Below are 25,248 nucleotides of genomic sequence, written 5' to 3' on the forward strand. Positions count from 1 at the left end.
TCAGCGACAGACAAGTCGCATCGGCTGAAAGTAGGCCAGAATGTCAGTCTATGTTGGAGCAGGTTTAGATACAGTCTAAAGTATAGATCTCAAAGTCTGTGCACAGAATTTAGCAAGGGCCTCGCACCTTCTGATGCATCAGGTAGGTGCACAATAGCATAGCCTAACCCTCTGTACTTTGGTCTATATTGATGCGGGACATAGACAGCCAGCTGATGACCAATCCATTAGTGCAATGGATGGCTGGAAGCATTTGTCTTTGCCTTTGCAATACCACAGAAGCAATGCATGGTCAATGTACAGCAATGACACACCTGTGTGAACAGCCAGGAGACCCCCCCCCCCCCCATGTTATGTTACATAGTTACATAGTTAGTACGGTCGAAAAAAGACATATGTCCATCAAGTTCAACCAGGGAATTAAGGGGTAGGGGTGTGGCGCGATATTGGGGAAGGGATGAGATTTTATATTTCTTCATAAGCATTAATCTTATTTTGTCAATTAGGAACATTCAGCACCCACCCGCTATCAAGGCAGCTGCCTATCATGTCATGCCCTACCTGCACAGGTGTGCTGGCTACTCAAATGATCCAATTAAGGAGGCCATTTAGTCAGCAGCAGCAGAAGTCCTGTGCCTGGACGCTCCAACAGCGGCCAGACACAAGCAGAAGCAGAAGCAGCAGAAGCAGCAGCAGCACCACCTTTTGTTTTTTGGCTGCAGCAGCAGCAAGGCCCACAGGGCTGGCTAGCTGGCTAGCCAGCAAGCAGGTAGCAATGAAAGTAGGAATCTTTCTTTTTAACCCTGTAAGGGGGTGGTGCACTGTACCCGAAGATACTGCCATATCGGGTCAATGCATAGGGCGACGGAAGCAAGCTTCGAAATCGGCCCCCGTTCTCAAAAATCCATTTAATATATGGTCCCCAGATAGGGGACGTATCAGATATTAAACTGATAAGAACAGATACTACACTTGATCTTAGCCAAAAGGCCGAGAAGCGATAACCGTGAAAGGGGCGGGCCCAACAAGGTGCCCTTCATGGGCACTATCACTGCTTGCTGTCAGGGAGGCTGCCAGACAATTTTCCATGCACACTCTGGGCTGGGGGGCAGTCAACCACCAGTACACACAGCAGAACCTAAACCCATACCATTATTGCTAAGCAGCAAGACAGGGGCCCATTGCACTCCCACGGGGCCTTTTTAAATGCAATCCATAACCCGGATTTGCCAGGAACCCTTCTTACTCCTCCTACTTGCATGTGACACTGGGCTTAGGATCTGCATAGGAAACACACACACAAGCACACACCTACCTTTGTTGCCTGCAGATGCCTCCTTGGCTGTCCCCAAACGGTATCAAACCAACACCCACGGGAAGCTGTAAGCATAGAGGACATGCCTGCACCCCATTGGACTTACCTGTGTGGGTTAAATCCGGGTTATTTGACAACCTATGGCGGTGATGGTTCTGCTCAGGCAGAGCAGTGCTGATGCTCCTCATAAAGCTGTCGCTGCTGTGAAGGTTCTAGGTGACATCACAAATCCCTATGGTTACATACACAACAAAGCTGGGTTGTTGTTGTTTACACTCTGCAAGGCCTGTGGAAGTGAGTGACATCATAGCACTGTAGTTCTGAGGGTTCTAGATGGATGCAACAATCTCCTGTTGCTTCTATGAAGGCCATAATAGACGACATCACCAAACAGCTCCATAGTCACATACACAGCAAAGGAGAGATGTTGTTTACACCTAGTGATGTCAGTGGTATTGAGTGACATCACAGCACAGTGCTAAGGCTCCTGGGCCTGGACACAGCAGCGGCTGCAATATCTCAACGGAGAATACGTTTATATATATGTGTGTGTGTGCGCGTATATATATATATATATATATATATATATATATATATATATATATATTTCTCCGCCGAAATCACTTTTAAACCCATTTCCACCTTTTTTTCCCTTCTCTTCCTCTTACTTTTTTTTCACGTTTTTTTACGTTTTTCTCCTTTTCGCCTCTTTTCTGGGCGTATTATTCTTCTTTTTCTTCTTTTTTTTCGTCTAATGCATACCCCATCAGTGCAGCAATGCTTATTCAATACCGCCAGCAGATGGAGACACTGGGGGATAATTTTCTAAGGATTTATACTGATTTTTCCTGTCTGAATTTGTCGCACAGAAAGTTGCAGGCCAAATATGTGTGACATTTCTGCGACTTTAGCTTCTAGAGCATTTTTACAACATTATACATAGGTGCTGAATACATAAAAAGCGACTGTTCAGCGACAGACAAGTCGCATCGGCTGAAAGTAGGCCAGAATGTCAGTCCATGTTGGAGCAGGTTTAGATACAGTCTAAAGTATAGATCTCAAAGTCTGTGCACAGAATTTAGCAAGGGCCTCGCACCTTCTGATGCATCAGGTAGGTGCACAATAGCATAGCCTAACCCTCTGTACTTTGGTCTATATTGATGCGGGACATAGACAGCCAGCTGATGACCAATCCATTAGTGCAATGGATGGCTGGAAGCATTTGTCTTTGCCTTTGCAATACCACAGAAGCAATGCATGGTCAATGTACAGCAATGACACACCTGTGTGAACAGCCAGGAGACCCCCCCCCCCCCCCCCATGTTATGTTACATAGTTACATAGTTAGTACGGTCGAAAAAAGACATATGTCCATCAAGTTCAACCAGGGAATTAAGGGGTAGGGGTGTGGCGCGATATTGGGGAAGGGATGAGATTTTATATTTCTTCATAAGCATTAATCTTATTTTGTCAATTAGGAACATTCAGCACCCACCCGCTATCAAGGCAGCTGCCTATTATGTCATGCCCTACCTGCACAGGTGTGCTGGCTACTCAAATGATCCAATTAAGGAGGCCATTTAGTCAGCAGCAGCAGAAGTCCTGTGCCTGGACGCTCCAACAGCGGCCAGACACAAGCAGAAGCAGAAGCAGCAGAAGCAGCAGCAGCACCACCTTTTGTTTTTTGGCTGCAGCAGCAGCAAGGCCCACAGGGCTGGCTAGCTGGCTAGCCAGCAAGCAGGTAGCAATGAAAGTAGGAATCTTTCTTTTTAACCCTGTAAGGGGGTGGTGCACTGTACCCGAAGATACTGCCATATCGGGTCAATGCATAGGGCGACGGAAGCAAGCTTCGAAATCGGCCCCCGTTCTCAAAAATCCATTTAATATATGGTCCCCAGATAGGGGACGTATCAGATATTAAACTGATAAGAACAGATACTACACTTGATCTTAGCCAAAAGGCCGAGAAGCGATAACCGTGAAAGGGGCGGGCCCAACAAGGTGCCCTTCATGGGCACTATCACTGCTTGCTGTCAGGGAGGCTGCCAGACAATTTTCCATGCACACTCTGGGCTGGGGGGCAGTCAACCACCAGTACACACAGCAGAACCTAAACCCATACCATTATTGCTAAGCAGCAAGACAGGGGCCCATTGCACTCCCACGGGGCCTTTTTAAATGCAATCCATAACCCGGATTTGCCAGGAACCCTTCTTACTCCTCCTACTTGCATGTGACACTGGGCTTAGGATCTGCATAGGAAACACACACACAAGCACACACCTACCTTTGTTGCCTGCAGATGCCTCCTTGGCTGTCCCCAAACGGTATCAAACCAACACCCACGGGAAGCTGTAAGCATAGAGGACATGCCTGCACCCCATTGGACTTACCTGTGTGGGTTAAATCCGGGTTATTTGACAACCTATGGCGGTGATGGTTCTGCTCAGGCAGAGCAGTGCTGATGCTCCTCATAAAGCTGTCGCTGCTGTGAAGGTTCTAGGTGACATCACAAATCCCTATGGTTACATACACAACAAAGCTGGGTTGTTGTTGTTTACACTCTGCAAGGCCTGTGGAAGTGAGTGACATCATAGCACTGTAGTTCTGAGGGTTCTAGATGGATGCAACAATCTCCTGTTGCTTCTATGAAGGCCATAATAGACGACATCACCAAACAGCTCCATAGTCACATACACAGCAAAGGAGAGATGTTGTTTACACCTAGTGATGTCAGTGGTATTGAGTGACATCACAGCACAGTGCTAAGGCTCCTGGGCCTGGACACAGCAGCGGCTGCAATATCTCAACGGAGAATACGTTTATATATATGTGTGTGTGTGCGCGTATATATATATATATATATATATATATATATATATATATTTCTCCGCCGAAATCACTTTTAAACCCATTTCCACCTTTTTTTCCCTTCTCTTCCTCTTACTTTTTTTTCACGTTTTTTTACGTTTTTCTCCTTTTCGCCTCTTTTCTGGGCGTATTATTCTTCTTTTTCTTCTTTTTTTTCGTCTAATGCATACCCCATCAGTGCAGCAATGCTTATTCAATACCGCCAGCAGATGGAGACACTGGGGGATAATTTTCTAAGGATTTATACTGATTTTTCCTGTCTGAATTTGTCGCACAGAAAGTTGCAGGCCAAATATGTGTGACATTTCTGCGACTTTAGCTTCTAGAGCATTTTTACAACATTATACATAGGTGCTGAATACATAAAAAGCGACTGTTCAGCGACAGACAAGTCGCATCGGCTGAAAGTAGGCCAGAATGTCAGTCCATGTTGGAGCAGGTTTAGATACAGTCTAAAGTATAGATCTCAAAGTCTGTGCACAGAATTTAGCAAGGGCCTCGCACCTTCTGATGCATCAGGTAGGTGCACAATAGCATAGCCTAACCCTCTGTACTTTGGTCTATATTGATGCGGGACATAGATAGCCAGCTGATGACCAATCCATTAGTGCAATGGATGGCTGGAAGCATTTGTCTTTGCCTTTGCAATACCACAGAAGCAATGCATGGTCAATGTACAGCAATGACACACCTGTGTGAACAGCCAGGAGACCCCCCCCCCCCCCCCCCCATGTTATGTTACATAGTTACATAGTTAGTACGGTCGAAAAAAGACATATGTCCATCAAGTTCAACCAGGGAATTAAGGGGTAGGGGTGTGGCGCGATATTGGGGAAGGGATGAGATTTTATATTTCTTCATAAGCATTAATCTTATTTTGTCAATTAGGAACATTCAGCACCCACCCGCTATCAAGGCAGCTGCCTATCATGTCATGCCCTACCTGCACAGGTGTGCTGGCTACTCAAATGATCCAATTAAGGAGGCCATTTAGTCAGCAGCAGCAGAAGTCCTGTGCCTGGACGCTCCAACAGCGGCCAGACACAAGCAGAAGCAGAAGCAGCAGAAGCAGCAGCAGCACCACCTTTTGTTTTTTGGCTGCAGCAGCAGCAAGGCCCACAGGGCTGGCTAGCTGGCTAGCCAGCAAGCAGGTAGCAATGAAAGTAGGAATCTTTCTTTTTAACCCTGTAAGGGGGTGGTGCACTGTACCCGAAGATACTGCCATATCGGGTCAATGCATAGGGCGACGGAAGCAAGCTTCGAAATCGGCCCCCGTTCTCAAAAATCCATTTAATATATGGTCCCCAGATAGGGGACGTATCAGATATTAAACTGATAAGAACAGATTTTTTTTTTTTTTTATCTAAAGCCGAGGAACGTGCTTTCGATTCACCCAAAGTGCAAGAAAAAGTGCAAACGTGTTACACTAAAAAAAACGTGCACAAAGGATGCGGTCTATCGCAAGCCCTTCTCCGATAGGAGAGAGGCCCCCCAACAAACCTTACCCTTTGCCTCCGGACCAAAAGGTACCTGCGAGGTTCCAGGTTCGATGTCCCTTTTCGCCGAAGCTACTAGGGGACCACAAATGCTCCCGGCATCCCCCTTGGCGTTAGCCAAGGTATCTGCCCGCAGAGCCGATTACGGTAGGTACCCTGCCAAAGCAGGAGTACCCGGGGTGTTTGCAGGGAGGTGCGGAACCTAATGGCCACACACACCTCCCCTAGACCGCCAGGAGGGACACCCAGAAGGGCTACCGCATCCTGACAAATCCTGTGAACACACAACACGCAAAAAGTGACACAGTGAGACAAAAAATAAATAAATAAGTGAATGTGTGCAGATATACTGCCCGGACATCCGGCCGGATCTATAAAAATTTCTCTGATCCTAGCCAGAAGGCCGGGAATCAAGAGGTGAGTGCCACAAGGTGAAGAGATTATGGTGCCCGTGCTTCAACTCAGTGAGTCTATTCTCCCAGTGAGTTTCGGCACCTCGGGGTCACCACTCCCCGAGGCACAAAAGTACCTCGGCTCTAGACCCTCTCAGCCTCATGGCGAGACCCGAAGGGAACAGGTCACATCGGGGCAGCCGTCGAGCTGATTCCTCAGAACCAGCCCCGGAAAGCCCTGGTACACCTGCATCCTCCATGCAGCACCCATCCCCACCAGCATGAAAACTGATAAGAACAGATACTACACTTGATCTTAGCCAAAAGGCCGAGAAGCGATAACCGTGAAAGGGGCGGGCCCAACAAGGTGCCCTTCATGGGCACTATCACTGCTTGCTGTCAGGGAGGCTGCCAGACAATTTTCCATGCACACTCTGGGCTGGGGGGCAGTCAACCACCAGTACACACAGCAGAACCTAAACCCATACCATTATTGCTAAGCAGCAAGACAGGGGCCCATTGCACTCCCACGGGGCCTTTTTAAATGCAATCCATGACCCGGATTTGCCAGGAACCCTTCTTACTCCTCCTACTTGCATGTGACACTGGGCTTAGGATCTGCATAGGAAACACACACACAAGCACACACCTACCTTTGTTGCCTGCAGATGCCTCCTTGGCTGTCCCCAAACGGTATCAAACCAACACCCACGGGAAGCTGTAAGCATAGAGGACATGCCTGCACCCCATTGGACTTACCTGTGTGGGTTAAATCCGGGTTATTTGACAACCTATGGCGGTGATGGTTCTGCTCAGGCAGAGCAGTGCTGATGCTCCTCATAAAGCTGTCGCTGCTGTGAAGGTTCTAGGTGACATCACAAATCCCTATGGTTACATACACAACAAAGCTGGGTTGTTGTTGTTTACACTCTGCAAGGCCTGTGGAAGTGAGTGACATCATAGCACTGTAGTTCTGAGGGTTCTAGATGGATGCAACAATCTCCTGTTGCTTCTATGAAGGCCATAATAGACGACATCACCAAACAGCTCCATAGTCACATACACAGCAAAGGAGAGATGTTGTTTACACCTAGTGATGTCAGTGGTATTGAGTGACATCACAGCACAGTGCTAAGGCTCCTGGGCCTGGACACAGCAGCGGCTGCAATATCTCAACGGAGAATACGTTTATATATATGTGTGTGTTTGCGCGTATATATATATATATATATATATATATATATATATATATATATATATATTTCTCCGCCGAAATCACTTTTAAACCCATTTCCACCTTTTTTTCCCTTCTCTTCCTCTTACTTTTTTTTCAAGTTTTTTTACGTTTTTCTCCTTTTCGCCTCTTTTCTGGGCGTATTATTCTTCTTTTTCTTCTTTTTTTTCGTCTAATGCATACCCCATCAGTGCAGCAATGCTTATTCAATACCGCCAGCAGATGGAGACACTGGGGGATAATTTTCTAAGGATTTATACTGATTTTTCCTGTCTGAATTTGTCGCACAGAAAGTTGCAGGCCAAATATGTGTGACATTTCTGCGACTTTAGCTTCTAGAGCATTTTTACAACATTATACATAGGTGCTGAATACATAAAAAGCGACTGTTCAGCGACAGACAAGTCGCATCGGCTGAAAGTAGGCCAGAATGTCAGTCCATGTTGGAGCAGGTTTAGATACAGTCTAAAGTATAGATCTCAAAGTCTGTGCACAGAATTTAGCAAGGGCCTCGCACCTTCTGATGCATCAGGTAGGTGCACAATAGCATAGCCTAACCCTCTGTACTTTGGTCTATATTGATGCGGGACATAGACAGCCAGCTGATGACCAATCCATTAGTGCAATGGATGGCTGGAAGCATTTGTCTTTGCCTTTGCAATACCACAGAAGCAATGCATGGTCAATGTACAGCAATGACACACCTGTGTGAACAGCCAGGAGACCCCCCCCCCCCCCATGTTATGTTACATAGTTACATAGTTAGTACGGTCGAAAAAAGACATATGTCCATCAAGTTCAACCAGGGAATTAAGGGGTAGGGGTGTGGCGCGATATTGGGGAAGGGATGAGATTTTATATTTCTTCATAAGCATTAATCTTATTTTGTCAATTAGGAACATTCAGCACCCACCCGCTATCAAGGCAGCTGCCTATCATGTCATGCCCTACCTGCACAGGTGTGCTGGCTACTCAAATGATCCAATTAAGGAGGCCATTTAGTCAGCAGCAGCAGAAGTCCTGTGCCTGGACGCTCCAACAGCGGCCAGACACAAGCAGAAGCAGAAGCAGCAGAAGCAGCAGCAGCACCACCTTTTGTTTTTTGGCTGCAGCAGCAGCAAGGCCCACAGGGCTGGCTAGCTGGCTAGCCAGCAAGCAGGTAGCAATGAAAGTAGGAATCTTTCTTTTTAACCCTGTAAGGGGGTGGTGCACTGTACCCGAAGATACTGCCATATCGGGTCAATGCATAGGGCGACGGAAGCAAGCTTCGAAATCGGCCCCCGTTCTCAAAAATCCATTTAATATATGGTCCCCAGATAGGGGACGTATCAGATATTAAACTGATAAGAACAGATACTACACTTGATCTTAGCCAAAAGGCCGAGAAGCGATAACCGTGAAAGGGGCGGGCCCAACAAGGTGCCCTTCATGGGCACTATCACTGCTTGCTGTCAGGGAGGCTGCCAGACAATTTTCCATGCACACTCTGGGCTGGGGGGCAGTCAACCACCAGTACACACAGCAGAACCTAAACCCATACCATTATTGCTAAGCAGCAAGACAGGGGCCCATTGCACTCCCACGGGGCCTTTTTAAATGCAATCCATAACCCGGATTTGCCAGGAACCCTTCTTACTCCTCCTACTTGCATGTGACACTGGGCTTAGGATCTGCATAGGAAACACACACACAAGCACACACCTACCTTTGTTGCCTGCAGATGCCTCCTTGGCTGTCCCCAAACGGTATCAAACCAACACCCACGGGAAGCTGTAAGCATAGAGGACATGCCTGCACCCCATTGGACTTACCTGTGTGGGTTAAATCCGGGTTATTTGACAACCTATGGCGGTGATGGTTCTGCTCAGGCAGAGCAGTGCTGATGCTCCTCATAAAGCTGTCGCTGCTGTGAAGGTTCTAGGTGACATCACAAATCCCTATGGTTACATACACAACAAAGCTGGGTTGTTGTTGTTTACACTCTGCAAGGCCTGTGGAAGTGAGTGACATCATAGCACTGTAGTTCTGAGGGTTCTAGATGGATGCAACAATCTCCTGTTGCTTCTATGAAGGCCATAATAGACGACATCACCAAACAGCTCCATAGTCACATACACAGCAAAGGAGAGATGTTGTTTACACCTAGTGATGTCAGTGGTATTGAGTGACATCACAGCACAGTGCTAAGGCTCCTGGGCCTGGACACAGCAGCGGCTGCAATATCTCAACGGAGAATACGTTTATATATATGTGTGTGTGTGCGCGTATATATATATATATATATATATATATATATATATATATATATATATATATATATATATATATTTCTCCGCCGAAATCACTTTTAAACCCATTTCCACCTTTTTTTCCCTTCTCTTCCTCTTACTTTTTTTTCACGTTTTTTTACGTTTTTCTCCTTTTCGCCTCTTTTCTGGGCGTATTATTCTTCTTTTTCTTCTTTTTTTTCGTCTAATGCATACCCCATCAGTGCAGCAATGCTTATTCAATACCGCCAGCAGATGGAGACACTGGGGGATAATTTTCTAAGGATTTATACTGATTTTTCCTGTCTGAATTTGTCGCACAGAAAGTTGCAGGCCAAATATGTGTGACATTTCTGCGACTTTAGCTTCTAGAGCATTTTTACAACATTATACATAGGTGCTGAATACATAAAAAGCGACTGTTCAGCGACAGACAAGTCGCATCGGCTGAAAGTAGGCCAGAATGTCAGTCCATGTTGGAGCAGGTTTAGATACAGTCTAAAGTATAGATCTCAAAGTCTGTGCACAGAATTTAGCAAGGGCCTCGCACCTTCTGATGCATCAGGTAGGTGCACAATAGCATAGCCTAACCCTCTGTACTTTGGTCTATATTGATGCGGGACATAGACAGCCAGCTGATGACCAATCCATTAGTGCAATGGATGGCTGGAAGCATTTGTCTTTGCCTTTGCAATACCACAGAAGCAATGCATGGTCAATGTACAGCAATGACACACCTGTGTGAACAGCCAGGAGACCCCCCCCCCCCCCCCATGTTATGTTACATAGTTACATAGTTAGTACGGTCGAAAAAAGACATATGTCCATCAAGTTCAACCAGGGAATTAAGGGGTAGGGGTGTGGCGCGATATTGGGGAAGGGATGAGATTTTATATTTCTTCATAAGCATTAATCTTATTTTGTCAATTAGGAACATTCAGCACCCACCCGCTATCAAGGCAGCTGCCTATCATGTCATGCCCTACCTGCACAGGTGTGCTGGCTACTCAAATGATCCAATTAAGGAGGCCATTTAGTCAGCAGCAGCAGAAGTCCTGTGCCTGGACGCTCCAACAGCGGCCAGACACAAGCAGAAGCAGAAGCAGCAGAAGCAGCAGCAGCACCACCTTTTGTTTTTTGGCTGCAGCAGCAGCAAGGCCCACAGGGCTGGCTAGCTGGCTAGCCAGCAAGCAGGTAGCAATGAAAGTAGGAATCTTTCTTTTTAACCCTGTAAGGGGGTGGTGCACTGTACCCGAAGATACTGCCATATCGGGTCAATGCATAGGGCGACGGAAGCAAGCTTCGAAATCGGCCCCCGTTCTCAAAAATCCATTTAATATATGGTCCCCAGATAGGGGACGTATCAGATATTAAACTGATAAGAACAGATACTACACTTGATCTTAGCCAAAAGGCCGAGAAGCGATAACCGTGAAAGGGGCGGGCCCAACAAGGTGCCCTTCATGGGCACTATCACTGCTTGCTGTCAGGGAGGCTGCCAGACAATTTTCCATGCACACTCTGGGCTGGGGGGCAGTCAACCACCAGTACACACACAGCAGAACCTAAACCCATACCATTATTGCTAAGCAGCAAGACAGGGGCCCTTTGCACTCCCACGGGGCCTTTTTAAATGCAATCCATAACCCGGATTTGCCAGGAACCCTTCTTACTCCTCCTACTTGCATGTGACACTGGGCTTAGGATCTGCATAGGAAACACACACACAAGCACACACCTACCTTTGTTGCCTGCAGATGCCTCCTTGGCTGTCCCCAAACGGTATCAAACCAACACCCACGGGAAGCTGTAAGCATAGAGGACATGCCTGCACCCCATTGGACTTACCTGTGTGGGTTAAATCCGGGTTATTTGACAACTATGGCGGTATGGTTCTGCTCAGGCAGAGCAGTGCTGATGCTCCTCATAAAGCTGTCGCTGCTGTGAAGGTTCTAGGTGACATCACAAATCCCTATGGTTACATACACAACAAAGCTGGGTTGTTGTTGTTTACACTCTGCAAGGCCTGTGGAAGTGAGTGACATCATAGCACTGTAGTTCTGAGGGTTCTAGATGGATGCAACAATCTCCTGTTGCTTCTATGAAGGCCGTAATAGACGACATCACCAAACAGCTCTATAGTCACATACACAGCAAAGGAGAGATGTTGTTTACACCTAGTGATGTCAGTGGTATTGAGTGACATCACAGCACAGTGCTAAGGCTCCTGGGCCTGGACACAGCAGCGGCTGCAATATCTCAACGGAGAATACGTTTATATATATGTGTGTGTGTGCGCGTATATATATATATATATATATATATATATTTCTCCGCCGAAATCACTTTTAAACCCATTTCCACCTTTTTTTCCCTTCTCTTCCTCTTACTTTTTTTTCACGTTTTTTTACGTTTTTCTCCTTTTCGCCTCTTTTCTGGGCGTATTATTCTTCTTTTTCTTCTTTTTTTTCGTCTAATGCATACCCCATCAGTGCAGCAATGCTTATTCAATACCGCCAGCAGATGGAGACACTGGGGGATAATTTTCTAAGGATTTATACTGATTTTTCCTGTCTGAATTTGTCGCACAGAAAGTTGCAGGCCAAATATGTGTGACATTTCTGCGACTTTAGCTTCTAGAGCATTTTTACAACATTATACATAGGTGCTGAATACATAAAAAGCGACTGTTCAGCGACAGACAAGTCGCATCGGCTGAAAGTAGGCCAGAATGTCAGTCCATGTTGGAGCAGGTTTAGATACAGTCTAAAGTATAGATCTCAAAGTCTGTGCACAGAATTTAGCAAGGGCCTCGCACCTTCTGATGCATCAGGTAGGTGCACAATAGCATAGCCTAACCCTCTGTACTTTGGTCTATATTGATGCGGGACATAGACAGCCAGCTGATGACCAATCCATTAGTGCAATGGATGGCTGGAAGCATTTGTCTTTGCCTTTGCAATACCACAGAAGCAATGCATGGTCAATGTACAGCAATGACACACCTGTGTGAACAGCCAGGAGACCCCCCCCCCCCCATGTTATGTTACATAGTTACATAGTTAGTACGGTCGAAAAAAGACATATGTCCATCAAGTTCAACCAGGGAATTAAGGGGTAGGGGTGTGGCGCGATATTGGGGAAGGGATGAGATTTTATATTTCTTCATAAGCATTAATCTTATTTTGTCAATTAGGAACATTCAGCACCCACCCGCTATCAAGGCAGCTGCCTATCATGTCATGCCCTACCTGCACAGGTGTGCTGGCTACTCAAATGATCCAATTAAGGAGGCCATTTAGTCAGCAGCAGCAGAAGTCCTGTGCCTGGACGCTCCAACAGCGGCCAGACACAAGCAGAAGCAGAAGCAGCAGAAGCAGCAGCAGCACCACCTTTTGTTTTTTGGCTGCAGCAGCAGCAAGGCCCACAGGGCTGGCTAGCTGGCTAGCCAGCAAGCAGGTAGCAATGAAAGTAGGAATCTTTCTTTTTAACCCTGTAAGGGGGTGGTGCACTGTACCCGAAGATACTGCCATATCGGGTCAATGCATAGGGCGACGGAAGCAAGCTTCGAAATCGGCCCCCGTTCTCAAAAATCCATTTAATATATGGTCCCCAGATAGGGGACGTATCAGATATTAAACTGATAAGAACAGATACTACACTTGATCTTAGCCAAAAGGCCGAGAAGCGATAACCGTGAAAGGGGCGGGCCCAACAAGGTGCCCTTCATGGGCACTATCACTGCTTGCTGTCAGGGAGGCTGCCAGACAATTTTCCATGCACACTCTGGGCTGGGGGGCAGTCAACCACCAGTACACACAGCAGAACCTAAACCCATACCATTATTGCTAAGCAGCAAGACAGGGGCCCATTGCACTCCCACGGGGCCTTTTTAAATGCAATCCATAACCCGGATTTGCCAGGAACCCTTCTTACTCCTCCTACTTGCATGTGACACTGGGCTTAGGATCTGCATAGGAAACACACACACAGGCACACACCTACCTTTGTTGCCTGCAGATGCCTCCTTGGCTGTCCCCAAACGGTATCAAACCAACACCCACGGGAAGCTGTAAGCATAGAGGACATGCCTGCACCCCATTGGACTTACCTGTGTGGGTTAAATCCGGGTTATTTGACAACCTATGGCGGTGATGGTTCTGCTCAGGCAGAGCAGTGCTGATGCTCCTCATAAAGCTGTCGCTGCTGTGAAGGTTCTAGGTGACATCACAAATCCCTATGGTTACATACACAACAAAGCTGGGTTGTTGTTGTTTACACTCTGCAAGGCCTGTGGAAGTGAGTGACATCATAGCACTGTAGTTCTGAGGGTTCTAGATGGATGCAACAATCTCCTGTTGCTTCTATGAAGGCCATAATAGACGACATCACCAAACAGCTCCATAGTCACATACACAGCAAAGGAGAGATGTTGTTTACACCTAGTGATGTCAGTGGTATTGAGTGACATCACAGCACAGTGCTAAGGCTCCTGGGCCTGGACACAGCAGCGGCTGCAATATCTCAACGGAGAATACGTTTATATATATGTGTGTGTGTGCGCGTATATATATATATATATATATATATATATATATATATATATTTCTCCGCTGAAATCACTTTTAAACCCATTTCCACCTTTTTTTCCCTTCTCTTCCTCTTACTTTTTTTTCACGTTTTTTTACGTTTTTCTCCTTTTCGCCTCTTTTCTGGGCGTATTATTCTTCTTTTTCTTCTTTTTTTTCGTCTAATGCATACCCCATCAGTGCAGCAATGCTTATTCAATACCGCCAGCAGATGGAGACACTGGGGGATAATTTTCTAAGGATTTATACTGATTTTTCCTGTCTGAATTTGTCGCACAGAAAGTTGCAGGCCAAATATGTGTGACATTTCTGCGACTTTAGCTTCTAGAGCATTTTTACAACATTATACATAGGTGCTGAATACATAAAAAGCGACTGTTCAGCGACAGACAAGTCGCATCGGCTGAAAGTAGGCCAGAATGTCAGTCCATGTTGGAGCAGGTTTAGATACAGTCTAAAGTATAGATCTCAAAGTCTGTGCACAGAATTTAGCAAGGGCCTCGCACCTTCTGATGCATCAGGTAGGTGCACAATAGCATAGCCTAACCCTCTGTACTTTGGTCTATATTGATGCGGGACATAGACAGCCAGCTGATGACCAATCCATTAGTGCAATGGATGGCTGGAAGCATTTGTCTTTGCCTTTGCAATACCACAGAAGCAATGCATGGTCAATGTACAGCAATGACACACCTGTGTGAACAGCCAGGAGACCCCCCCCCCCCCCCCCATGTTATGTTACATAGTTACATAGTTAGTACGGTCGAAAAAAGACATATGTCCATCAAGTTCAACCAGGGAATTAAGGGGTAGGGGTGTGGCGCGATATTGGGGAAGGGATGAGATTTTATATTTCTTCATAAGCATTAATCTTATTTTGTCAATTAGGAACATTCAGCACCCACCCGCTATCAAGGCAGCTGCCTATCATGTCATGCCCTACCTGCACAGGTGTGCTGGCTACTCAAATGATCCAATTAAGGAGGCCATTTAGTCAGCAGCAGCAGAAGTCCTGTGCCTGGACGCTCCAACAGCGGCCAGACACAAGCAGAAGCAGAAGCAGCAGAAGCAGCAGCAGCACCACCTTTTGTTTTTTGGCTGCAGCAGCAGCAAGGCCCACAGGGCTGGCTAGCTGGCTAGCCAGCAAGCAGGTAGCAATGAAAGTAGGAATCTTTCTTTTTAACCCTGTAAGGGGGTGGTGCACTGTACCCGAAGATACTGCCATATCGGGTCAATGCATAGGGCGACGGAAGCAAGCTTCGAAATCGGCCCCCGTTCTCAAAAATCCATTTAATATATGGTCCCCAGATAGGGGACGTATCAGATATTAAACTGATAAGAACAGATACTACACTTGATCTTAGCCAAAAGGCCGAGAAGCGATAACCGTGAAAGGGGCGGGCCCAACAAGGTGCCCTTCATGGGCACTATCACTGCTTGCTGTCAGGGAGGCTGCCAGACAATTTTCCATGCACACTCTGGGCTGGGGGGCAGTCAACCACCAGTACACACAGCAGAACCTAAACCCATACCATTATTGCTAAGCAGCAAGACAGGGGCCCATTGCACTCCCACGGGGCCTTTTTAAATGCAATCCATAACCCGGATTTGCCAGGAACCCTTCTTACTCCTCCTACTTGCATGTGACACTGGGCTTAGGATCTGCATAGGAAACACACACACAAGCACACACCTACCTTTGTTGCCTGCAGATGCCTCCTTGGCTGTCCCCAAACGGTATCAAACCAACACCCACGGGAAGCTGTAAGCATAGAGGACATGCCTGCACCCCATTGGACTTACCTGTGTGGGTTAAATCCGGGTTATTTGACAACCTATGGCGGTGATGGTTCTGCTCAGGCAGAGCAGTGCTGATGCTCCTCATAAAGCTGTCGCTGCTGTGAAGGTTCTAGGTGACATCACAAATCCCTATGGTTACATACACAACAAAGCTGGGTTGTTGTTGTTTACACTCTGCAAGGCCTGTGGAAGTGAGTGACATCATAGCACTGTAGTTCTGAGGGTTCTAGATGGATGCAACAATCTCCTGTTGCTTCTATGAAGGCCATAATAGACGACATCACCAAACAGCTCCATAGTCACATACACAGCAAAGGAGAGATGTTGTTTACACCTAGTGATGTCAGTGGTATTGAGTGACATCACAGCACAGTGCTAAGGCTCCTGGGCCTGGACACAGCAGCGGCTGCAATATCTCAACGGAGAATACGTTTATATATATGTGTGTGTGTGCGCGTATATATATATATATATATATATATATATATATATATATATATTTCTCCGCCGAAATCACTTTTAAACCCATTTCCACCTTTTTTTCCCTTCTCTTCCTCTTACTTTTTTTTCACGTTTTTTTACGTTTTTCTCCTTTTCGCCTCTTTTCTGGGCGTATTATTCTTCTTTTTCTTCTTTTTTTTCGTCTAATGCATACCCCATCAGTGCAGCAATGCTTATTCAATACCGCCAGCAGATGGAGACACTGGGGGATAATTTTCTAAGGATTTATACTGATTTTTCCTGTCTGAATTTGTCGCACAGAAAGTTGCAGGCCAAATATGTGTGACATTTCTGCGACTTTAGCTTCTAGAGCATTTTTACAACATTATACATAGGTGCTGAATACATAAAAAGCGACTGTTCAGCGACAGACAAGTCGCATCGGCTGAAAGTAGGCCAGAATGTCAGTCCATGTTGGAGCAGGTTTAGATACAGTCTAAAGTATAGATCTCAAAGTCTGTGCACAGAATTTAGCAAGGGCCTCGCACCTTCTGATGCATCAGGTAGGTGCACAATAGCATAGCCTAACCCTCTGTACTTTGGTCTATATTGATGCGGGACATAGACAGCCAGCTGATGACCAATCCATTAGTGCAATGGATGGCTGGAAGCATTTGTCTTTGCCTTTGCAATACCACAGAAGCAATGCATGGTCAATGTACAGCAATGACACACCTGTGTGAACAGCCAGGAGACCCCCCCCCCCCCCCCCCCCCATGTTATGTTACATAGTTACATAGTTAGTACGGTCGAAAAAAGACATATGTCCATCAAGTTCAACCAGGGAATTAAGGGGTAGGGGTGTGGCGCGATATTGGGGAAGGGATGAGATTTTATATTTCTTCATAAGCATTAATCTTATTTTGTCAATTAGGAACATTCAGCACCCACCCGCTATCAAGGCAGCTGCCTATCATGTCATGCCCTACCTGCACAGGTGTGCTGGCTACTCAAATGATCCAATTAAGGAGGCCATTTAGTCAGCAGCAGCAGAAGTCCTGTGCCTGGACGCTCCAACAGCGGCCAGACACAAGCAGAAGCAGAAGCAGCAGAAGCAGCAGCAGCACCACCTTTTGTTTTTTGGCTGCAGCAGCAGCAAGGCCCACAGGGCTGGCTAGCTGGCTAGCCAGCAAGCAGGTAGCAATGAAAGTAGGAATCTTTCTTTTTAACCCTGTAAGGGGGTGGTGCACTGTACCCGAAGATACTGCCATATCGGGTCAATGCATAGGGCGACGGAAGCAAGCTTCGAAATCGGCCCCCGTTCTCAAAAATCCATTTAATATATGGTCCCCAGATAGGGGACGTATCAGATATTAAACTGATAAGAACAGATACTACACTTGATCTTAGCCAAAAGGCCGAGAAGCGATAACCGTGAAAGGGGCGGGCCCAACAAGGTGCCCTTCATGGGCACTATCACTGCTTGCTGTCAGGGAGGCTGCCAGACAATTTTCCATGCACACTCTGGGCTGGGGGGCAGTCAACCACCAGTACACACAGCAGAACCTAAACCCATACCATTATTGCTAAGCAGCAAGACAGGGGCCCATTGCACTCCCACGGGGCCTTTTTAAATGCAATCCATAACCCGGATTTGCCAGGAACCCTTCTTACTCCTCCTACTTGCATGTGACACTGGGCTTAGGATCTGCATAGGAAACACACACACAAGCACACACCTACCTTTGTTGCCTGCAGATGCCTCCTTGGCTGTCCCCAAACGGTATCAAACCAACACCCACGGGAAGCTGTAAGCATAGAGGACATGCCTGCACCCCATTGGACTTACCTGTGTGGGTTAAATCCGGGTTATTTGACAACCTATGGCGGTGATGGTTCTGCTCAGGCAGAGCAGTGCTGATGCTCCTCATAAAGCTGTCGCTGCTGTGAAGGTTCTAGGTGACATCACAAATCCCTATGGTTACATACACAACAAAGCTGGGTTGTTGTTGTTTACACTCTGCAAGGCCTGTGGAAGTGAGTGACATCATAGCACTGTAGTTCTGAGGGTTCTAGATGGATGCAACAATCTCCTGTTGCTTCTATGAAGGCCATAATAGACGACATCACCAAACAGCTCCATAGTCACATACACAGCAAAGGAGAGATGTTGTTTACACCTAGTGATGTCAGTGGTATTGAGTGACATCACAGCACAGTGCTAAGGCTCCTGGGCCTGGACACAGCAGCGGCTGCAATATCTCAACGGAGAATACGTTTATATATATGTGTGTGTGTGCGCGTATATATATATATATATATATATATATATATATATTTCTCCGCCGAAATCACTTTTAAACCCATTTCCACCTTTTTTTCCCTTCTCTTCCTCTTACTTTTTTTTCACGTTTTTTTACGTTTTTCTCCTTTTCGCCTCTTTTCTGGGCGTATTATTCTTCTTTTTCTTCTTTTTTTTCGTCTAATGCATACCCCATCAGTGCAGCAATGCTTATTCAATACCGCCAGCAGATGGAGACACTGGGGGATAATTTTCTAAGGATTTATACTGATTTTTCCTGTCTGAATTTGTCGCACAGAAAGTTGCAGGCCAAATATGTGTGACATTTCTGCGACTTTAGCTTCTAGAGCATTTTTACAACATTATACATAGGTGCTGAATACATAAAAAGCGACTGTTCAGCGACAGACAAGTCGCATCGGCTGAAAGTAGGCCAGAATGTCAGTCCATGTTGGAGCAGGTTTAGATACAGTCTAAAGTATAGATCTCAAAGTCTGTGCACAGAATTTAGCAAGGGCCTCGCACCTTCTGATGCATCAGGTAGGTGCACAATAGCATAGCCTAACCCTCTGTACTTTGGTCTATATTGATGCGGGACATAGACAGCCAGCTGATGACCAATCCATTAGTGCAATGGATGGCTGGAAGCATTTGTCTTTGCCTTTGCAATACCACAGAAGCAATGCATGGTCAATGTACAGCAATGACACACCTGTGTGAACAGCCAGGAGACCCCCCCCCCCCCCCCCCCCATGTTATGTTACATAGTTACATAGTTAGTACGGTCGAAAAAAGACATATGTCCATCAAGTTCAACCAGGGAATTAAGGGGTAGGGGTGTGGCGCGATATTGGGGAAGGGATGAGATTTTATATTTCTTCATAAGCATTAATCTTATTTTGTCAATTAGGAACATTCAGCACCCACCCGCTATCAAGGCAGCTGCCTATCATGTCATGCCCTACCTGCACAGGTGTGCTGGCTACTCAAATGATCCAATTAAGGAGGCCATTTAGTCAGCAGCAGCAGAAGTCCTGTGCCTGGACGCTCCAACAGCGGCCAGACACAAGCAGAAGCAGAAGCAGCAGAAGCAGCAGCAGCACCACCTTTTGTTTTTTGGCTGCAGCAGCAGCAAGGCCCACAGGGCTGGCTAGCTGGCTAGCCAGCAAGCAGGTAGCAATGAAAGTAGGAATCTTTCTTTTTAACCCTGTAAGGGGGTGGTGCACTGTACCCGAAGATACTGCCATATCGGGTCAATGCATAGGGCGACGGAAGCAAGCTTCGAAATCGGCCCCCGTTCTCAAAAATCCATTTAATATATGGTCCCCAGATAGGGGACGTATCAGATATTAAACTGATAAGAACAGATACTACACTTGATCTTAGCCAAAAGGCCGAGAAGCGATAACCGTGAAAGGGGCGGGCCCAACAAGGTGCCCTTCATGGGCACTATCACTGCTTGCTGTCAGGGAGGCTGCCAGACAATTTTCCATGCACACTCTGGGCTGGGGGGCAGTCAACCACCAGTACACACAGCAGAACCTAAACCCATACCATTATTGCTAAGCAGCAAGACAGGGGCCCATTGCACTCCCACGGGGCCTTTTTAAATGCAATCCATAACCCGGATTTGCCAGGAACCCTTCTTACTCCTCCTACTTGCATGTGACACTGGGCTTAGGATCTGCATAGGAAACACACACACAAGCACACACCTACCTTTGTTGCCTGCAGATGCCTCCTTGGCTGTCCACAAAACGGTATCAAACCAACACCCACGGGAAGCTGTAAGCATAGAGGACATGCCTGCACCCCATTGGACTTACCTGTGTGGGTTAAATCCGGGATATTTGACAACCTATGGCGGTGATGGTTCTGCTCAGGCAGAGCAGTGCTGATGCTCCTCATAAAGCTGTCGCTGCTGTGAAGGTTCTAGGTGACATCACAAATCCCTATGGTTACATACACAACAAAGCTGGGTTGTTGTTGTTTACACTCTGCAAGGCCTGTGGAAGTGAGTGACATCATAGCACTGTAGTTCTGAGGGTTCTAGATGGATGCAACAATCTCCTGTTGCTTCTATGAAGGCCATAATAGACGACATCACCAAACAGCTCCATAGTCACATACACAGCAAAGGAGAGATGTTGTTTACACCTAGTGATGTCAGTGGTATTGAGTGACATCACAGCACAGTGCTAAGGCTCCTGGGCCTGGACACAGCAGCGGCTGCAATATCTCAACGGAGAATACGTTTATATATATGTGTGTGTGTGCGCGTATATATATATATATATATATATATATATATATATATATATATATTTCTCCGCCGAAATCACTTTTAAACCCATTTCCACCTTTTTTTCCCTTCTCTTCCTCTTACTTTTTTTTCACGTTTTTTTACGTTTTTCTCCTTTTCGCCTCTTTTCTGGGCGTATTATTCTTCTTTTTCTTCTTTTTTTTCGTCTAATGCATACCCCATCAGTGCAGCAATGCTTATTCAATACCGCCAGCAGATGGAGACACTGGGGGATAATTTTCTAAGGATTTATACTGATTTTTCCTGTCTGAATTTGTCGCACAGAAAGTTGCAGGCCAAATATGTGTGACATTTCTGCGACTTTAGCTTCTAGAGCATTTTTACAACATTATACATAGGTGCTGAATACATAAAAAGCGACTGTTCAGCGACAGACAAGTCGCATCGGCTGAAAGTAGGCCAGAATGTCAGTCCATGTTGGAGCAGGTTTAGATACAGTCTAAAGTATAGATCTCAAAGTCTGTGCACAGAATTTAGCAAGGGCCTCGCACCTTCTGATGCATCAGGTAGGTGCACAATAGCATAGCCTAACCCTCTGTACTTTGGTCTATATTGATGCGGGACATAGACAGCCAGCTGATGACCAATCCATTAGTGCAATGGATGGCTGGAAGCATTTGTCTTTGCCTTTGCAATACCACAGAAGCAATGCATGGTCAATGTACAGCAATGACACACCTGTGTGAACAGCCAGGAGACCCCCCCCCCCCCATGTTATGTTACATAGTTACATAGTTAGTACGGTCGAAAAAAGACATATGTCCATCAAGTTCAACCAGGGAATTAAGGGGTAGGGGTGTGGCGCGATATTGGGGAAGGGATGAGATTTTATATTTCTTCATAAGCATTAATCTTATTTTGTCAATTAGGAACATTCAGCACCCACCCGCTATCAAGGCAGCTGCCTATCATGTCATGCCCTACCTGCACAGGTGTGCTGGCTACTCAAATGATCCAATTAAGGAGGCCATTTAGTCAGCAGCAGCAGAAGTCCTGTGCCTGGACGCTCCAACAGCGGCCAGACACAAGCAGAAGCAGAAGCAGCAGAAGCAGCAGCAGCACCACCTTTTGTTTTTTGGCTGCAGCAGCAGCAAGGCCCACAGGGCTGGCTAGCTGGCTAGCCAGCAAGCAGGTAGCAATGAAAGTAGGAATCTTTCTTTTTAACCCTGTAAGGGGGTGGTGCACTGTACCCGAAGATACTGCCATATCGGGTCAATGCATAGGGCGACGGAAGCAAGCTTCGAAATCGGCCCCCGTTCTCAAAAATCCATTTAATATATGGTCCCCAGATAGGGGACGTATCAGATATTAAACTGATAAGAACAGATACTACACTTGATCTTAGCCAAAAGGCCGAGAAGCGATAACCGTGAAAGGGGCGGGCCCAACAAGGTGCCCTTCATGGGCACTATCACTGCTTGCTGTCAGGGAGGCTGCCAGACAATTTTCCATGCACACTCTGGGCTGGGGGGCAGTCAACCACCAGTACACACAGCAGAACCTAAACCCATACCATTATTGCTAAGCAGCAAGACAGGGGCCCATTGCACTCCCACGGGGCCTTTTTAAATGCAATCCATAACCCGGATTTGCCAGGAACCCTTCTTACTCCTCCTACTTGCATGTGACACTGGGCTTAGGATCTGCATAGGAAACACACACACAAGCACACACCTACCTTTGTTGCCTGCAGATGCCTCCTTGGCTGTCCCCAAACGGTATCAAACCAACACCCACGGGAAGCTGTAAGCATAGAGGACATGCCTGCACCCCATTGGACTTACCTGTGTGGGTTAAATCCGGGTTATTTGACAACCTATGGCGGTGATGGTTCTGCTCAGGCAGAGCAGTGCTGATGCTCCTCATAAAGCTGTCGCTGCTGTGAAGGTTCTAGGTGACATCACAAATCCCTATGGTTACATACACAACAAAGCTGGGTTGTTGTTGTTTACACTCTGCAAGGCCTGTGGAAGTGAGTGACATCATAGCACTGTAGTTCTGAGGGTTCTAGATGGATGCAACAATCTCCTGTTGCTTCTATGAAGGCCATAATAGACGACATCACCAAACAGCTCCATAGTCACATACACAGCAAAGGAGAGATGTTGTTTACACCTAGTGATGTCAGTGGTATTGAGTGACATCACAGCACAGTGCTAAGGCTCCTGGGCCTGGACACAGCAGCGGCTGCAATATCTCAACGGAGAATACGTTTATATATATGTGTGTGTGTGCGCGTATATATATATATATATATATATATATATATATATATATATTTCTCCGCCGAAATCACTTTTAAACCCATTTCCACCTTTTTTTCCCTTCTCTTCCTCTTACTTTTTTTTCACGTTTTTTTACGTTTTTCTCCTTTTCGCCTCTTTTCTGGGCGTATTATTCTTCTTTTTCTTCTTTTTTTTCGTCTAATGCATACCCCATCAGTGCAGCAATGCTTATTCAATACCGCCAGCAGATGGAGACACTGGGGGATAATTTTCTAAGGATTTATACTGATTTTTCCTGTCTGAATTTGTCGCACAGAAAGTTGCAGGCCAAATATGTGTGACATTTCTGCGACTTTAGCTTCTAGAGCATTTTTACAACATTATACATAGGTGCTGAATACATAAAAAGCGACTGTTCAGCGACAGACAAGTCGCATCGGCTGAAAGTAGGCCAGAATGTCAGTCCATGTTGGAGCAGGTTTAGATACAGTCTAAAGTATAGATCTCAAAGTCTGTGCACAGAATTTAGCAAGGGCCTCGCACCTTCTGATGCATCAGGTAGGTGCACAATAGCATAGCCTAACCCTCTGTACTTTGGTCTATATTGATGCGGGACATAGACAGCCAGCTGATGACCAATCCATTAGTGCAATGGATGGCTGGAAGCATTTGTCTTTGCCTTTGCAATACCACAGAAGCAATGCATGGTCAATGTACAGCAATGACACACCTGTGTGAACAGCCAGGAGACCCCCCCCCCCCCCCCCCCATGTTATGTTACATAGTTACATAGTTAGTACGGTCGAAAAAAGACATATGTCCATCAAGTTCAACCAGGGAATTAAGGGGTAGGGGTGTGGCGCGATATTGGGGAAGGGATGAGATTTTATATTTCTTCATCAGCATTAATCTTATTTTGTCAATTAGGAACATTCAGCACCCACCCGCTATCAAGGCAGCTGCCTATCATGTCATGCCCTACCTGCACAGGTGTGCTGGCTACTCAAATGATCCAATTAAGGAGGCCATTTAGTCAGCAGCAGCAGAAGTCCTGTGCCTGGACGCTCCAACAGCGGCCAGACACAAGCAGAAGCAGAAGCAGCAGAAGCAGCAGCAGCACCACCTTTTGTTTTTTGGCTGCAGCAGCAGCAAGGCCCACAGGGCTGGCTAGCTGGCTAGCCAGCAAGCAGGTAGCAATGAAAGTAGGAATCTTTCTTTTTAACCCTGTAAGGGGGTGGTGCACTGTACCCGAAGATACTGCCATATCGGGTCAATGCATAGGGCGACGGAAGCAAGCTTCGAAATCGGCCCCCGTTCTCAAAAATCCATTTAATATATGGTCCCCAGATAGGGGACGTATCAGATATTAAACTGATAAGAACAGATACTACACTTGATCTTAGCCAAAAGGCCGAGAAGCGATAACCGTGAAAGGGGCGGGCCCAACAAGGTGCCCTTCATGGGCACTATCACTGCTTGCTGTCAGGGAGGCTGCCAGACAATTTTCCATGCACACTCTGGGCTGGGGGGCAGTCAACCACCAGTACACACAGCAGAACCTAAACCCATACCATTATTGCTAAGCAGCAAGACAGGGGCCCATTGCACTCCCACGGGGCCTTTTTAAATGCAATCCATAACCCGGATTTGCCAGGAACCCTTCTTACTCCTCCTACTTGCATGTGACACTGGGCTTAGGATCTGCATAGGAAACACACACACAAGCACACACCTACCTTTGTTGCCTGCAGATGCCTCCTTGGCTGTCCCCAAACGGTATCAAACCAACACCCACGGGAAGCTGTAAGCATAGAGGACATGCCTGCACCCCATTGGACTTACCTGTGTGGGTTAAATCCGGGTTATTTGACAACCTATGGCGGTGATGGTTCTGCTCAGGCAGAGCAGTGCTGATGCTCCTCATAAAGCTGTCGCTGCTGTGAAGGTTCTAGGTGACATCACAAATCCCTATGGTTACATACACAACAAAGCT

At 46.5% G+C, this 25,248-nt stretch overlaps 10 non-coding genes and 2 pseudogenes across 10 annotated transcripts; all 12 read right to left on the reverse strand.

Annotated features, from left to right (window-relative positions):
* Positions 1 to 811: 811 nt before the first annotated feature.
* Positions 812 to 1,002, reverse strand: LOC130308002 (U2 spliceosomal RNA). Its single transcript, XR_008857077.1, has one exon. It is a non-coding gene; the product is annotated as a U2 spliceosomal RNA (small nuclear RNA).
* Positions 1,003 to 3,098: 2,096 nt separating this feature from the next.
* On the reverse strand, positions 3,099 to 3,289 carry LOC130308003 (U2 spliceosomal RNA). The gene has a single exon (XR_008857078.1). It is a non-coding gene; the product is annotated as a U2 spliceosomal RNA (small nuclear RNA).
* A 2,090-nt stretch (positions 3,290 to 5,379) lies between these two features.
* Positions 5,380 to 5,560, reverse strand: LOC130308026 (U2 spliceosomal RNA; annotated as a pseudogene).
* A 694-nt stretch (positions 5,561 to 6,254) lies between these two features.
* LOC130308027 (U2 spliceosomal RNA) lies at positions 6,255 to 6,414 on the reverse strand (annotated as a pseudogene).
* Positions 6,415 to 8,509: 2,095 nt separating this feature from the next.
* On the reverse strand, positions 8,510 to 8,700 carry LOC130308004 (U2 spliceosomal RNA). The gene has a single exon (XR_008857079.1). It is a non-coding gene; the product is annotated as a U2 spliceosomal RNA (small nuclear RNA).
* Positions 8,701 to 10,811: 2,111 nt separating this feature from the next.
* Positions 10,812 to 11,002, reverse strand: LOC130308005 (U2 spliceosomal RNA). The gene has a single exon (XR_008857080.1). It is a non-coding gene; the product is annotated as a U2 spliceosomal RNA (small nuclear RNA).
* Positions 11,003 to 13,076: 2,074 nt separating this feature from the next.
* Positions 13,077 to 13,267, reverse strand: LOC130308006 (U2 spliceosomal RNA). The gene has a single exon (XR_008857081.1). It is a non-coding gene; the product is annotated as a U2 spliceosomal RNA (small nuclear RNA).
* Positions 13,268 to 15,357: 2,090 nt separating this feature from the next.
* LOC130308007 (U2 spliceosomal RNA) lies at positions 15,358 to 15,548 on the reverse strand. The gene has a single exon (XR_008857082.1). It is a non-coding gene; the product is annotated as a U2 spliceosomal RNA (small nuclear RNA).
* Positions 15,549 to 17,644: 2,096 nt separating this feature from the next.
* LOC130308008 (U2 spliceosomal RNA) lies at positions 17,645 to 17,835 on the reverse strand. The gene has a single exon (XR_008857083.1). It is a non-coding gene; the product is annotated as a U2 spliceosomal RNA (small nuclear RNA).
* Positions 17,836 to 19,922: 2,087 nt separating this feature from the next.
* LOC130308010 (U2 spliceosomal RNA) lies at positions 19,923 to 20,113 on the reverse strand. The gene has a single exon (XR_008857085.1). It is a non-coding gene; the product is annotated as a U2 spliceosomal RNA (small nuclear RNA).
* A 2,091-nt stretch (positions 20,114 to 22,204) lies between these two features.
* LOC130308011 (U2 spliceosomal RNA) lies at positions 22,205 to 22,395 on the reverse strand. The gene has a single exon (XR_008857086.1). It is a non-coding gene; the product is annotated as a U2 spliceosomal RNA (small nuclear RNA).
* A 2,092-nt stretch (positions 22,396 to 24,487) lies between these two features.
* Positions 24,488 to 24,678, reverse strand: LOC130308012 (U2 spliceosomal RNA). The gene has a single exon (XR_008857087.1). It is a non-coding gene; the product is annotated as a U2 spliceosomal RNA (small nuclear RNA).
* Positions 24,679 to 25,248: the final 570 nt, after the last annotated feature.

The sequence above is a fragment of the Hyla sarda genome, unplaced genomic scaffold, assembly GCF_029499605.1.
Source record: "Hyla sarda isolate aHylSar1 unplaced genomic scaffold, aHylSar1.hap1 scaffold_1453, whole genome shotgun sequence".
NCBI classification, from domain to species: domain Eukaryota; kingdom Metazoa; phylum Chordata; class Amphibia; order Anura; family Hylidae; genus Hyla; species Hyla sarda.